We start from the raw sequence: 15,422 nt of genomic DNA on the forward strand, positions 1-15,422 counted from the left end.
CTGCATGTGTGTACGTGAGTGTCTGCATGTGTGTACGTGTGCATCTGGGCACTTGTGGGGCAGAGATCTCAGGCCCAGACAGCACTTCTCCTCAGGCTGACTTTGGAGTAGCCACCCTGTTGTCTCACTAGCTCCTCGCTTAGCAGTTGTCCTGCAGGGCTGGTGGCTCTGACAGTGACTTCTGAATTTCATGTCAATTACCACTTTGGTGTGTAGTATTCTTACTCTGTTTTCTGTTGACTACACTGAAAGACAATTTAACATGAAATTATTCTTATTTCTCTGTTATTTTCTTCCCCACACTCAACCTTATGTGACTTGGATTACAATGAGGCAACGTGAACCTGTGTTCACCTTGAATTTTAAATATTCCTGCTGGTCCGTATAGCACGTTCACCTGAATGTGTAGGATAGTAACCATGCCATGAGTTTCCACCCAGTTGATTAGATCCACCCACTTAATCAGTGACTATACTCATGTCACCTTGAATTGACTCTTCTAAAGGTAGGGCACCAGCTACATTCACTGGGCACTCTTGGTCTTGCCACATGGAGTGTAAGTTCTGAAGTCTTAAAAAGAAATAAGAAACAGGGTTTGGAGAGCTAAATACTTTCCTCTCGCCTGCCTTCTCTCCTTCCTTCTCATCTCTCATTCGTTCTTTTTTTTTTTTTTTTTAATTTATCAACCAACAGGGCTTGCCAGGTGGCTCAGATGATAAAGAATCTGCCTGCAATGGAGGAGACTCAGGTTTGATCCCTGGGTTGGGAAGATCCCCTGGAGAAGGGAATGGCTACCCAAACAACTAACACTTGTGAAGCCAGACCCAGAGTGGGCATTGGATCCTGTTCTTAAATCCCCTCTAATCCAGTAGAGTGGGAAAGACCAGAAAGTGGACAACTGCTAAGCAAGGAGCTAGTGAGACAACAGGGTGGCTACTCCAAAGTCAGCCTGAGGAGAAGTGCTGTCTGGGCCTGACATCTCTGCCCCACAAGTGCCCAGATGCACCCTCCTGCTTTTAAGGAGGGTGGGGGTCACAACCCAGTCTACGGAGGTGGTTAAGGCTTCCTGCAGGAGGGGCTTGCCCTCCATCTTACATCTTACAGATACAAAACATGCAGGGTCCAGCAGTGAAGGGCTGGGTGGCAGGTGCCAAGCCTGGAGAGCGTGTGCCTCCTGGGCCTTGCATCATGTTAGATGTGACTTAAGATCTGTGTGTATTGGGGTGGGAGTGGGAAGTCATGGCAAGTAAGGCCATGGGAAGGGTCTGACCTCTCAGTCATCACACCAAGAATTTCCAACTATCTTTTCAGACTAAGGCCTTTGCTGGCTTTGAAGCAATGGTGTCCTGATCCAATAGGCCTGTGAAGACACACATCAGCCTCACTTTTTACCCTCACACCTTGGTGTGCACACCGTGAGGAAGTCCTCCCTGTGCAGCCTTGAAGGAGAGGGAAGGCAGAATCCTGGGGAGGCCTGGCTGGGCAGACTTCTGGGGGATGCAAGAGCCTTCATGCTCTGAATCACTAGAGACTAGAGTTCCAGGGCAGGCAAGAGCTTGGTGGGTATGGACAACACTGTCATCACTTACTGAGAATGTCTTAGGTGACATGTGCTCCTGGTTGGTTGCTCTGTGAATACATATGTTATTTGTTAACATCCAGGCACTGCAAACCTGTCAATCCTAGAGGAAATGAACCTTGAATATTCATTGAAAGGACTGATGCTGGAGCTGAAGCTCCAATACTTTGGTCACCTGATGCAAAGAGCCAACTCATTGAAAAAAAACCCTGATCCTGGGAAAGATCGAAGGCAGGAGGAGAGGGGGCAAACAGAGGATTAGGTAGTGGAATGACATCACTGACTCAATGGACATGAATTTGAGAAAGCTCCTGGAGATGGTGAAGGACAGGGAAGCCTGGTGTGCTGCAGTCCATGTGGTCAGAAAGAGTCAGACGTGACTTAGCACCTGAACATCGAGGACACTTTGAGGTGAGTTCTTGCTTGCGGGTGTAAGCAATTGGACAGAAGAAAATCTTGTTAAAGAGCCCACTTTCTTTGTGGAAGCATGATGTTGGGTTTGGTGTTGCCCAGGAGCTCATCAGAAATGCAGGTACTGAGGCCCACTGTTCCTCCTGCACCAGAACATGCATTTTAACAGACCTGCAGGCGTTTTCTGAGGCACTGAGGTGGGAGGAACTCTGAGCAACAGCAGCAGTTCCCTGTCTCCCTGCGTCAGAGGAGCCTGGTGGACTAAAGTCCATGGGCTTGCAAAGAGTTGGATGTGACTGAGTCACACACACACACACACACGCACGCACACACACACACACACACACACACACACACACACACTGCACATTAGCATCACCAGAGATTTCACACTCCCCAGATCCAGCCACATGCCAGGCCAGCAGAGCCAGCTGCTGGTGTGCAGCTGGTGCCCTGCACAGCCAGGGCTGAGGAGCTGCTCCACCTGCTGGATCTGGCTCACCTGAGCCCACAGCTCAATCTCTCCGATGTAGAGCTGATCCTTGGTCCTTGCTTGGGTTGGTCTGAGTCTGGCACCTTCCAGTCAGGCCTCTACAGTCCTATATTCCTGGTGTTCTCACTGTCTCTCCAAGGGCTCCCCTCACTCTCCTGCACATCCTCCACGGCTCCCTTCCTACAGGATTTCTGCATTCATCTCCCACATGTCTTTACCCTTCTTCCCCCAGGTAGGAGTTCATTGTCCATTACTATCATTGCTCCTCGGTCAAGTCCCCAACAACTTCCGCACTTCCCACCACCAGTTGAGTCTCTGCCGAAACTTTATTTAATCAAACCTGAATCTGAATCACAGCAAAATGACAGGGAGAGCTGAAGGCAAACATGATAAATGGGCGTTTGAAAATTGTCTTTTACTCTAAGAAATAAAGTGTAAGCAGTAGATGAAAAGACAGGCTTTGAGAGTGACCACAGGGCAAGGACTGGGTGGTTGTTAACAATGCAGTGGGAAGAGAGGAGCTGCGGCTTTGGGCATACCTGGCATTTCAGTTAGGGGAGACTGGGTGTGCAATTAGGGAGATGGGGTGCCCAGTAGCCTGCCATACCCTGGGATCCTGAGAGTCTTAGCTGAATATGGCCAAGGCCAGGGTCTAATCAGTGCTCCTGTGACATGGAGGCAAGTTACTTGTATAGCTACTTCTTTAATTAAATATCCAAGGAAGTTTTCACTCTAATAATAGCTCCAAAATGATAGCTGGTGGCAAGAAGCCTATGGACAGTGATAAAGCCCCGATACAGGTTTCTGAGCAACTGAGGACCTTGGGATCCAGACAGGGCAAAGGGCACATGGAGCACTGCAGAGTGTGGCAGAAACGAGGACTGGGATGCTGGGCAGAGGTCAGCTTGCTGTGGGATGTGGGCTGGGTGCCTAGAGCAGGACTATGAGGGCCTCAAGAGCCCCCATAAGCCTGGCAGCAATGTGATGAGCCAGGACTCAGGTGGCCTCATTGGGGTAAAAACTTTGGCTCTGAGGTGGCTTATAGGCAAGTACGTCACAGGGAACTGTAGGTCCCACATTAAGGGGAAGGGCTTAGCCAGGCGACAGGTGGAGAAGCCCACCACAGATCAGGCTCAGGTGTGCAGAATCTGGTGACAGGACCCTGGTGGCTCCCAGGAAGGGGCAGGGGGGTCTCCAGATCCTCATCAATGGCCCCCTTTGGGGCAGAGAAAAGGAGACTGTCTCTCTACTCAGGTTCAGTTGGCTTCCAGGAACTGAGATCAGAATGGCCTGAGTCAGGGCAGGATGTGGCCAGCTGTGGTGGGCAGGGTGTGTGGGAGCCAGGGCCACTGCCTCCTGCAGCTATCAGTCTTGCAGTGGTTCACAGACCCGTCAGGAGTTTCCGAAACAGGACCGTGGGAGGGAGGTGGGTGAACCCCTAGGTTGGTGATCTGGGGAAATCCATTCTTCATAATAATGATTTTTGCTTTTGTTTTTGTTACTTCGGCTTGGCCTCTTTTATTTGACATGCTGTTTTGAGATTCATTTTATGTTGTTCCACACATCAGTAGTTTGTCCCTTTTTAAAAAATTGAACTATAGTCGTAGTTGTGTTAGTTTCAGCAAAGTGCTTCAGTTATATATGTATCTTTTTTCCCCAGATGTTTTCCATTAAACATAATGACTTGAAAATGCATTCCTTTACTGACCATGACTTTTTTCTTTCTTGTCTCCCTTCTTTCCCTCCTTCCTGCCTTTCTTCCCCTCTCCCACTATATCAGTTTCAGGTACACAGAATTATAATATGCCACCTGTGTACACTGTAGGGTTGTCATAGCCACAAGTCTAGGTGCCATCCATCACCATAAGGTGGACCCCCTCCAAGGTTTCACCCTCCCCTCAACCCCCTTCCCCTCTGATCACCACTAACCTTTTCTCTGTACCTATGAGTTTGTTTTGTTTAATTTTGTTTGTTTGTTTATAGCTTTTTTATGTGAATGATATCTTTCTCCATCTGATTTATTTCACTTGGCATAATACCCTCTAGGTCAATCCATGTTGTTGGAAATGACAAAATTTCATTTCATATTTTATGGTTGAGTAATACTACACACACACACACACACACACACACACACACACACACACACACACACACACACTTTCTAGGTGACTCAATGATAAAGAATCTACCTACCAATGCAGGAGATACAGGAGATATGGGTTCAATCCCTAGGTCTGGAAGCTCCTAGAGGCAACCCACTCCAGTAGTCTTGCCTGGAAAATCCCACAGACAGAGGAGCCTGATAGGTTCCAGTCCATGGGGTCAGAAAGAGTTGGACATGACTGACTGACTGGGCACACTCAGCAGGCACACCTATATGTGCCACATCTTCTTTATCAGTTCATCCATTGATGAGTACTTGGGTTGCTTCCATGTTTCCATCTCTTGGCAGTTGTAAATAATGATGTAATTGAACATAGATATCTTTTCAAATTAGTGTTTTCATGTTTTTTGAATAAACACCCAATAGTGGAATAGCTGGATAATATGGCAGTTGCAGTCTTAATTTTTTGAAGAACCTCCTTTCTGTTCTTCATAGTGGCTGTATCGATTTATATTCCCACCACCTGTGCGCGAGTCCCTTTTTCTCCACATCCTCTTCAACATTTGTTGTTTCTTGTCTTTTCCATAATAGTCATTTTAACAGGTATGAGGTAGTATCTCATTGTGTTTTGATTTGCATTTCTCCAATAACTGGTGATGTTGAAAATCTTTTCATGTGCCTGCTGGCCATCTGTATGTGTTCTTTGGAAAAATGCCTATCCAAACACTTCCTTTTTAAGTGGGTTGTTTCTTTTTGTTGTTGAGTAGTATGAGGTTTATAAATATATTTTGGATATCAGACATATTATTTGCAAGTATCTTATCAGATACATGATTTGCAAGCATCTTCTCCCCTTAGAGGGGTTGCCTTTTCAGTTTGATGATTATTTCCTTCACTGACCAGAAGCTTTGTAGTTTGATATAGTCCAATTTGCTTATTTTTGCTTTTGTTTCCCTTGCCTTTGAAATCAGACCACACACAAAAAAGTCACTAAGACCAATGACAGTGAAGTTACTGCCTATATTTTCTTTTAGGAATTTTATGTTTTCAGGTCTAACATTGTAAGATAGTGATCTAGTTTTGTTTTGTTTTGTTTTTGCATGTGACTGTCCAGTTTATTCAACACCATTAATTGAAGAATGGTGTTGAGAATACTTTTTTCATTGTATGTTCTTTCCTTTGCCATAATTTTTCCATATATGTGTGAGTTTATTTCTAGGCTCTCGATCTGTTCTGCTATTCTATATATATATATATATTTTTTGCCAGTATTATACTGTTCTGGAGGAGGAAATGGCAACCCACTCCAGTATTCTTGTCTGGAAAATTCCATGGACAGAGGGGCCTGGCAGGCTACAGTCCATGAGGTCACAAAAGAGTCAACATGACTGCAACTGAGCACAGCATACTGTTCAGATTACCATAGCTACTCTATATATTATATATAGTATATATATATATATATACTAACATATACTTGATATATGTTAGCATATTCTGAAATCAGGATGTATGATACCTCCAACTCTGTTCTTCCTTAAAATTGTCTTGGATATTTATGATCTTTTGTGGTTCCATAAAATTTTTAGAGTATTTGTTCTAGTTTTGTGAAATATGCCATTGGGATTTTGATAAGGATTGCATTGAACCTTCAGATTGTTGTAGATATTATGGACATTTAAACAATATTAATACTTCTAATCCATGAACATGGAATGTCTTTCCATTTATTTGTGTCTTCTTCAGTTTCTTTCAAAAGTGTCTTAGTTTTCAGTTGTATAGGCTTTTCACCTTCTTGGTTAAATTTATTCCCAAGTAATTTATTCTTTTTCATGCTATTGTAAATGGGATTTTAAAAATTTCTTTTTCTGATAATTTGTAATTAGTCTGTAGAAATGCCACAGATTTCTGTTTATTGATTTTTTAAAATTTAAATTTATATATTTTAATTAGAGGCTAATTACTTTACAATATTGTATTGGTTTTGCCATACATCAACATGAATCTGCCACGGGTGTACACGTGTTCCTAATCCTGAACCCCCTCCCACCTCCCTCCCCATACCATCCCTCTGGGTTATCCCAGTGCACCAGCCCCAAGCTTCCTATATCCTGCATCGAACCTAGACTGGCGATTGGTTTCTTATATGATATTATACATGTTTCAATGCCATTCACTACGATCCAACAGTCTACAAGCAATAAATGCTGGAGAGGATGTGGAGAAAAGGGAACCCTCTTACACTGTTGGTGGGAATGCAAACTAGTACAACCACTATGGAGAACAGTGTGGAGATTCCTTAAAAAACTGGAAATAGAACTGCCATATGACCCAGCATTTGTTCACTTTGTTAATAATGTATTAATCATTAATGTGTCATGTTGATGGATTTGTTGATGTTGAACATCCTTGCATCCTGGAATAAATCCCAGTTGAATATGGTGTATGACCTTTTTAATATATTGTTGGATTTGGCTTGCTACCATTTTGTTGAGGATTTTTGCATCTGTGTTTATTAAGGATCAGTTCAGTTCAGTTCAGTTTGGTCACTCAGTCGTGTCCGACTCTTGGCGACCCCATGAATCGCAGCATGCCAGGCCTCCCTGTCTATCACCAACTCCCGGAGTTCACCTAAACTCATGTACATAGAGTCGGTGATGCCATCCAGCCATCTCATCCTCTGTCATCCCCTTCTCCTCCTGCCCCCAATCCCTCCCAGCATCAGAGTCTTTTCCAATGAGTCAACTCTTCGAATGAGGCGGCCAAAGTATTGGAGTTTCAGCTTCAATATCTGTCCTTCCAGTGAATACCCAGGACTGATCTCCTATAGGATGGACTGGTTGTATCTCCTTGCAGTCCAAGGGACTCTCAAGAGTCTTCTCCAACACCACAGTTCAAAAGCATCAATTGTTTGGCACTCAGCTTTCTTCACAGTCCAACTCTCACATTCATACATGACCACTGGAAAAACCATAGCCTTGACTAGACGGACCTTTGTTGACAAAGTAGTATCTCTGCTTTTTAATATGCTGTTTAGGTTTGTCATAACTTTCCTTCCAAGAAGTAAGAGTCTTTTAATTTTATGGCTGCAATCACCATCTGCAGTGATTTTGGAGCTGCCCCAAATTAAGAATATTGAGCTGTAATTTTATTTTTTTGTGTGTGGTGTCCTTGTCTGATTTTGGTATAGGGCTGAAAGTGGAAATCACTCAGTCATATTCAACTCTTTGTGACCTCTGGACTATACAGTCCCTGGAATTCTCCAGGCCAGAATAGTGGAGTGGGTAGCCTTTCCCTTCTTCAGGGGATCTTCCTAACCCAGGGATCGAACCCAGGTCTCCCACATTGCGGGTGGATTCTTTACCAGCTGAGTCACAAGGGAAGCCCAGTACAGGGTAATGCTGGCTTTATAAAATGTGTTTGGAAGGTTTCCCTTCCCTTCACATTTTTATAAGAATTTGAGAAGGGTAAGTAGTATCTTCTATGAATATTTTGTAGAATTCATGAGTGAGACCAACTAGTCCTGGGCTTTCAGTTGTTGGGAGATTTTGATTACAATCGCAATTTCCTTACTAGTAATCTGTCTACTCAGATTTTCTATTCCTCCAAGACTCAGTCTTGGAAGACTATATGTTTCTAGGAATTTATCCATTTCTTCTAGATTGCCTAAATTGTTGATGTATAAGTGATTGTAGCAGTCTTTTATGAAATGCTGTATTTCTATGTATTAGTTGAAATTTCTTTCATCTTTAATTTTATTTATTTAAATCTCTTTTATTTTCCTGTTGAGTCCAGCTAAAGGTGTGTTGATTTTGTCTTTTCTAACAATTGGCTCTTAGTTTTATCTTTTCTATTTCCTTGTAGCTTCTATTTCATTAATTTCTGCTCTGATCTTTGCTATTTTCTTCCTTTTACTAATTTTGGGCTTCATTTAAAAAAATTTCTTTAGAAGTAAGGTTAGATTTTTCATTTGTGATTTTTCTTGAGGTAGATTGCTATGAACTTATCTTTTGGCATATGTGGGAGTTTTTTGTTGCTAGTATGTTTTGATTTTTCCTTTAATTTCTTCAATGACTCCTTGGTTTTCAGTACCATGTTGTTTAATCTTCATGTTTACGTGGCTTTGAGTTTCTTCCCACTTGTGATTGATTTCTACATTAATACCATTGCAGTTGGAGAAGGTGCTTGATACAATTTCAATCTTGAATTTATTGGCTCTTTTCTTGTGACCCAATATGTCACATATCCTAGAGAATGTTTCACATGCATTTGAGAAGAATGTGTATTCTGCTGCTTTTGGATGAAATGTTCTATCTATAAATGCGAAGTTTATTGATCTAATATATTGTCTAAGTCTGATGTTTCTTTATTGATTTCCTGTTTGGATGATCTATCTATTGATTTACTGTTAATCACTCAGTTGTGTCCAACTCTTTGCAACCCCATGGACTGTATGTAGCCTGTTCATGGAATTCTCCAGGCAAGAATACTGGAGTGGGTTGCCATTCCCTTCTCCAGGAGATCTTTTTGACTGAGGAATCAAACCCATCTGCAGTACAGGCAGATTCCTTACCATCTGAGCCACATGGGAAGCCCATTCAATGATTTAAGTGGGGGTGCTTATTACTATTAGTACTTTTACTATTATTTTGTTTACTTTATTATTTTATTCTTTCTGCTATTATTTTGTTGTTTACAATTTTCCCTTTAAAATGTTAACATTTGCTTTATATATCTTGGTGCTCCTCTGTTGGTGCATGTACATTTATAAATTATAAAAGTGTATCTTCGTACAGGATTGATCCCTTTATCATTGTGCAATATTTTGCTTTGTCTTTTTATTACACTCTCTGTTTTAAAGTTTATTTTGTCTGCTATGAGTATAGCTGCTCCAGATATCATTTCCATTTGTATGGAATATCTTTTTCCATCCTTTTCATTCTTTATGTACTTTCTCTGAAGTGGCTTGTAGGCAGCATATAGATGTGTCTTGTTTTGTTATCCATTCAGTTGCTCTATGTTTTGATTGGTGAATTTAGCATTTTACATTTAATTAGTGTATGTCCATACTTATTGACAATTTGTTAGTTGTTTTGTGGCTGTTTATGTAGTTTATCTCTGTAACTTTCTTCTTCTCTTTCTCTCTTACCTCATGTATTGGTGGTTTTCTTTAGTGTTGCATTTTTTTCTCATTTTCTTTTATTTACTATAAGCTTTTTTCTTTGTGGTTTCTATGAAGTTCACATATAACATCCTATATAAATAGTAGCCTGTTTTAATTGGTAGCAACATTCCAAAACTTTATCCTTTTACTCTACCCCACCATATTTTGGGCTTCCCACATAGCTCAGCTTGTAAGGAATCCTCCTAAAATGCAGAAGACCCCAGTTCAATTCCTGGATCAGGAAGATCCCCTGGAGAAGGGATAGCCTACCCACTCCAGTATTCTTGGGCTTCCCTGGTGGCTCAGATGGTAAAGAACTCCCTTGAGATGCAGGAGCCCTGGGTTCCATCCCTGGGTTGGGAAGATCCCCTGGAGGAGGGCATGGCAACCCACTCCAGTATTCTTGGGCTTCCCTGGTGGCTTTGCAAAGAACTCCCTTGCAATGCAGGAGCCCTGGGTTCCATCCCTGGGTTGGGAAGATCCCCTGGAGGAGGGCATGGCAACCCACTCCAGTATTCTTGGGCTTCCCTGGTGGCTTTGCAAAGAACTCCCTTGCAATGCAGGAGCCCTGGGTTCCATCCCTGGGTTGGGAAGATCCCCTGGAGGAGGGCATGGCAACCCACTCCAGTATTCTTGGCTTCCCCGGTGGCTTTGCAAAGAACTCCCTTGCAATGCAGGAGCCCTGGGTTCCATCCCTGGGTTGAGAAGATCTCCTGGAGGAGGGCATGGCAACCCACTCCAGTATTCTTGGGCTTCCCTGGTGGCTTTGCAAAGAACTCCCTTGCAATGCAGGAGCCCTGGGTTCCATCCCTGGGTTGGGAAAATCCCCTGGAAGACAGCATGGCAACCCACTCTAGTATTCTTGCCTGGAGAATCTGCATAAACAGAGGAAACTGGCAGGCTATGGTCCATGGGGTTGCAAAGAGTTGGACATGACTGAGCAACTAAGCACAGCTCCACAGTTTATAATTTTGGTAACACATTTTACCCCATTTTATTTTGTGCATCCCTTGATTAATTATTATAATTTTAGTAATATTTACTACTTTTGATCCACTATCTTTATTTTACAGTAAGTCCCCTACACATGAATGAATTCTATTCCAAAAGCTCATTCCTAAGTCCAACAAAGTTAACTTAGGTACCCAACTAACACAATTGGCTATATAGTACTTTACTACAATGGGTTTAAAATACTTTTCACACAAATAATACATAAAAAACAAACACAAAAAAATAAAGAAAACATTTTTAGTCTTAAAGTATATTATCTTTAAATGTACAATAGTACAGTATCAGATCAGATCAGATCAGATCAGTCGCTCAGTCGTGTCCGACTCTTTGCAACCTCATGAGTCGCAGCACGCCAGGCCTCCCTATCCATCACCAACTCCTGGAGTTCACTCAGACTCATGTCCATCGAGTCAGTGATGCCATCCAGCCATCTCATCCTCTGTCGTCCCCTTCTCCTCTTGCCCCCAATCCCTCCCAGCATCAAAGTTTTTTCCAATGAGTCAACTCTTCGCAGGAGGTGGCCAAAGTACTAGAGTTTCAGCTTTAACATCATTCCTTCCAAAGAAATCCCAGGGCTGATCTCCTTCAGAATGGACTGGTTGGATCTCCTTGCAGTCCAAGGGACTCTCAAGAGTCTTCTCCAACACCACAGTTCAAAAGCATCAATTCTTCGGTGCTCAGCCTTCTTCACAGTCCAACTCTCACATCCATACATGACCACAGGAAAAACCATAGCCTTGACTAGACAAACCTTTGTTGGCAAAGTAATGTCTCTGCTTTTGAATATGCTATCTAGGTTGGTCATAACTTTCCTTCCAAGGAGTAAGTGTCTTTTAATTTCATGGCTGCAGTCACCATCTGCAATGATTTTGGAGTCCAGAAAAATAAAGTCTGACACTGTTTCCACTGTTTCCCCATCTATTTCCCATGAAGTGGTGGAACCGGATGCCATGATCTTCGTTTTCTGAATGTTGAGCTTTAAGCCAAGTTTTTCACTCTCCACTTTCACTTTCATCAAGAGGCTTTTTAGTTCCTCTTTACTTTCTGCCATAAGGGTGGTGTCATCTGCATATCTGAGGTTATTGATATTTCTCCCGGCAATCTTGATTCCAGCTTGTGTTTCTTCCAGTCCAGCGTTTCTCATGATGTAGTCTGCATATAAGTTAAATAAACAGGGTGACAATATACAGCCTTGACAAACTCCTTTTCCTATTTGGAACCAGTCTGTTGTTCCATGTCCAGTTCTAACTGTTGCTTCCTGACCTGTATACAGGTTTCTCAAGAGGCAGATCAGGTGGTCTGGTATTCCCATCTCTTTCAGAATTTTCCACAGTTTTTGTGATCCACGCAGTCAAAGGCTTTGGCATAGTCAATAAAGCAGAAATAGATGTTTTTCTGGAACTCTCTTGCTTTTTCCATGATCCAGCAGATGTTGGCAATTTGATCTCTGGTTCCTCTGCCTTTTCTAAAACCAGCTTGAACATCAGGAAGTTCATGGTTCACATATTGCTGAAGCCTGACTTGGAGAATTTTGAGCATTACTTTACTGGCATGTGAGATGAGTGCAATTGTGCGGTAGTTTGAGCATTCTTTGGCATTGCCTTTCTTTGGGATTGGAATGAAAATGGACCTTTTCCAGTCCTGTGGCCACTGCTGAGTTTTCTAAATTTGTTGGCATATTGAGTACAGCACTTTCACAGTATCATCTTTCAGGATTTGGAATAGCTCAACCGGAATTCCATCACCTCCACTAGCTTTGTTCGTAGTGATGCTTTCTAAGGCCCACTTGACTTCACATTCCAGGATGTCTGGCTCTAGGCCAGTGATCACGCCATTGTGATTATCTGGGTCATGAAGATCTCTTTTGTACAGTTCTTCTGTGTATTCTTGCCATCTCTTCTTAATATCTTCTGCTTCTGTTAGGTCCATACCATTTCTGTCCTTTATTGAGCTCATCTTTGCATGAAATATTCCTTTGGTATCTCTGATTTTCTTGAAGAGATCCCTTTCCCATTCTGTTGTTTTCCTCTATTTCTTTGCATTGATCACTGAAGAAGGCTTTCTTATCTCTTCTTGCTATTCTTTGGAACTCTGTATTCAGATGTTTATATCTTTCCTTTTCTCCTTTGCTTTTCACTTCTCTTCTTTTCACAGCTATTTGTAAGGCCTCCCCAGACAGCCATTTTGCTTTTTTGCATTTCTTTTCTATGGGAATGGTCTTAGCAGCTGCCATTCAGGGGTTGGCATTGTGTAAACAGGCAAGAATTGTTACTGACTGGAGGAGGGAGAGGAGTTGGGAGATGATAGAGCTGAAGGATTTTCAGCAATATGAAATGGAGGGCAAATTGCAATTTCACTCACACCTGACTCTGATGGCATGCATGTTTGCATCTTTGAAAGTTTGCAACTTGATGGTTTGTATTTAGGGGACTTACTGTATATCCAAAATCACTGCAGATGGTAACTGCAGCCATGAAATTCAAAGACTCTTACTCCTTGGAGGGAAAGTTATGACCAACCTAGATAGCATATTGAAAAGCAAAGACATTACTTTGCCAACAAAGGTTCGTCTAGTCAAGGCTATGGTTTTTCCAGTGGTCGTGTATGGATGTGAGAGTTGGACTGTGAAGAAAGCTGAGCACTGAAGAATTGATGCTTTTGATCTGTGGTGTTGGAGAAGACTCTTGAGAGTCCCTTGGACTGCAAGGAGATCCAACCAGTCCATTCTGAAGGAGATCAGCCCTGGGATTTCTTTGGAAGGAATGATGCTAAAGCGGAAACTCCAGTACTTTGGCCACCTCATGCGAAGAGTTGACTCATTGGAAAAGACTGATGCTGGGAGGGATTGGGGGCAGGAGGAGAAGAGGACGACAGAGGATGAGATGGCTGGATGGCATCACCGACTCGATGGACTTGAGTTTGAGTGAACTCCAGAGTTGGTGATGGACAGGAAGGCCTGGTGTGCTGTGATTCATGGGGTCACAAAGAGTCGGACACAACTGAGTGACTGAACTGAACTGAACTGTACTATAATATATGTTATATATTGTCTTTTCCATTGAGATTTTTACTTTAATATTGTTTTCTTATTATTAATTAGTGCCATTTCTTTCAGCTTAAAAAAATCCCTTCAATATTTTTTGCAGGGTTAGTTTAATGCTGATAAACTTTTTTTTTTTTAACTTTTACTTATCTGGGAAACTCTTGATCTCTTCTTCAATTCTGAATGAAAGCCTAGCTCAATAGAGAATTCTTGGTTTCAAATTTTTCTTCTTTTCAGCACTGAATATGGCATACTATTCCCTTTTGGTTTGTAAAAATTTCTGCTGATTTTGGGTGTTTGCCTTATATTTAACAAATTGTTTTTCTCCTGCTACTCTTAAAAGTCTTTCTTTAACTTTTATCTTTTTTAATTACAATGCTCATCTTATTTGGTATTTTCTGAGCTTTCTAGACTTGGATGCCTATTTTCTTTACCAAATTAGGGAAATTTTCAGCCACTATTTCTCCAAATAATTTTTCTGGCCCTTTCCCTTTCTTTTCTTCTGGGACCTTGTGCTAAGTTGCTTCAGGCATGTCTGACTCTGTGTGACCCTATGGGCTGCAGCCTGCCAGGCTCCTTTGTCCATTGGATTCTCCAGGCAAGAATGAATAATGGACCGTGTTGCCATTTCCTTCTCCATCTGGAACCTTACAACACAACATCTACCTGATGTTGTTCCAAAGGTCCTTTAAGATATTTTCACTTTTTAAAGTTCTTTTTTATTTTATTTTATTTTTTAACTTTACAATATTGTATTGGTTTTGCCATATATCAACATCAATCTGCCACAGGTATACACGTGTTCCCCATCCTGAACCCTTGCTGCTCTGACTGGGTGAGTTCCATTGCTTTGTCTTCCATCTCACTGATTCATTTTTCTACCATATCCAGTCTGCTGTTGCACCCCTTTAGTGTGTTTTTCAGTTTAGTTGTAACTTCTGTTTGGTAATTTCTTGTATTTTCTATCTTTTTGTTGAAGTTCATCCATTCTTCTCCCAAGTTCTGTGAGCATTCTTATGACCATTATTTTGAATATTTTACCAGATAGCTTGCTTATCTCTGTTTGAGTTAGTTCTTTTCCTGAAGCTTTGTTTTGTTTTTTTGATTGGAACATATTCTTCTGTCTTCTCATTTTATTTTATTTCTGTCTTCTCTGTTTATTTCTGTGTATTAGCTACTTGGGAAAAATCGTTGGCAGAAGGAGAAGAGGGCATCAGAGAATGAGAATGCTGGATGGCATCACTGATGCAATGAGCATGAACTTGGACAAACTCCAGGAGGTGGTAAAGACAGGGAGGCCTGGCATGCTGCAGTCCATGGGATGGCAAAGAGTCACACATGACCCGACAACTGAACAACATCAACAACAGCAATATTAGGTATATTATCTCTCACAGTCTTGGAGGAGTGACTCAGCCCCTACGAAGTCTTGCAACTTATTCCTTCCTTTCCAGCAGATGCTTCAAGATTAGTAAGTGGGTCTCCTTCACCTATGGCCCATATGCTTTTAAATCTGGTGTTTCTGAGCTATTTTTGAGATTGAGTGAATTTTGCACATGATCCTTTTAAGAGTGGGTTCTCCATTCCCTATAGTTCTATAGTTTTCCTGGG

The 15,422-nt window shown here is 42.0% G+C and overlaps 1 long non-coding RNA gene across 1 annotated transcript; it reads left to right on the forward strand.

The window, feature by feature from the left end:
• The first annotated feature begins 1,905 nt into the window (after positions 1-1,905).
• On the forward strand, positions 1,906-15,014 carry LOC113897581. The gene is made up of 2 exons (XR_003512362.1): positions 1,906-1,990; positions 14,986-15,014. It is a non-coding gene; the product is annotated as an uncharacterized LOC113897581 (long non-coding RNA).
• The last annotated feature ends 408 nt before the right edge of the window (positions 15,015-15,422 follow it).

The sequence above is a fragment of the Bos indicus x Bos taurus genome, chromosome 8 (assembly GCF_003369695.1).
Source record: "Bos indicus x Bos taurus breed Angus x Brahman F1 hybrid chromosome 8, Bos_hybrid_MaternalHap_v2.0, whole genome shotgun sequence".
NCBI classification, from domain to species: Eukaryota; Metazoa; Chordata; class Mammalia; order Artiodactyla; family Bovidae; genus Bos; species Bos indicus x Bos taurus.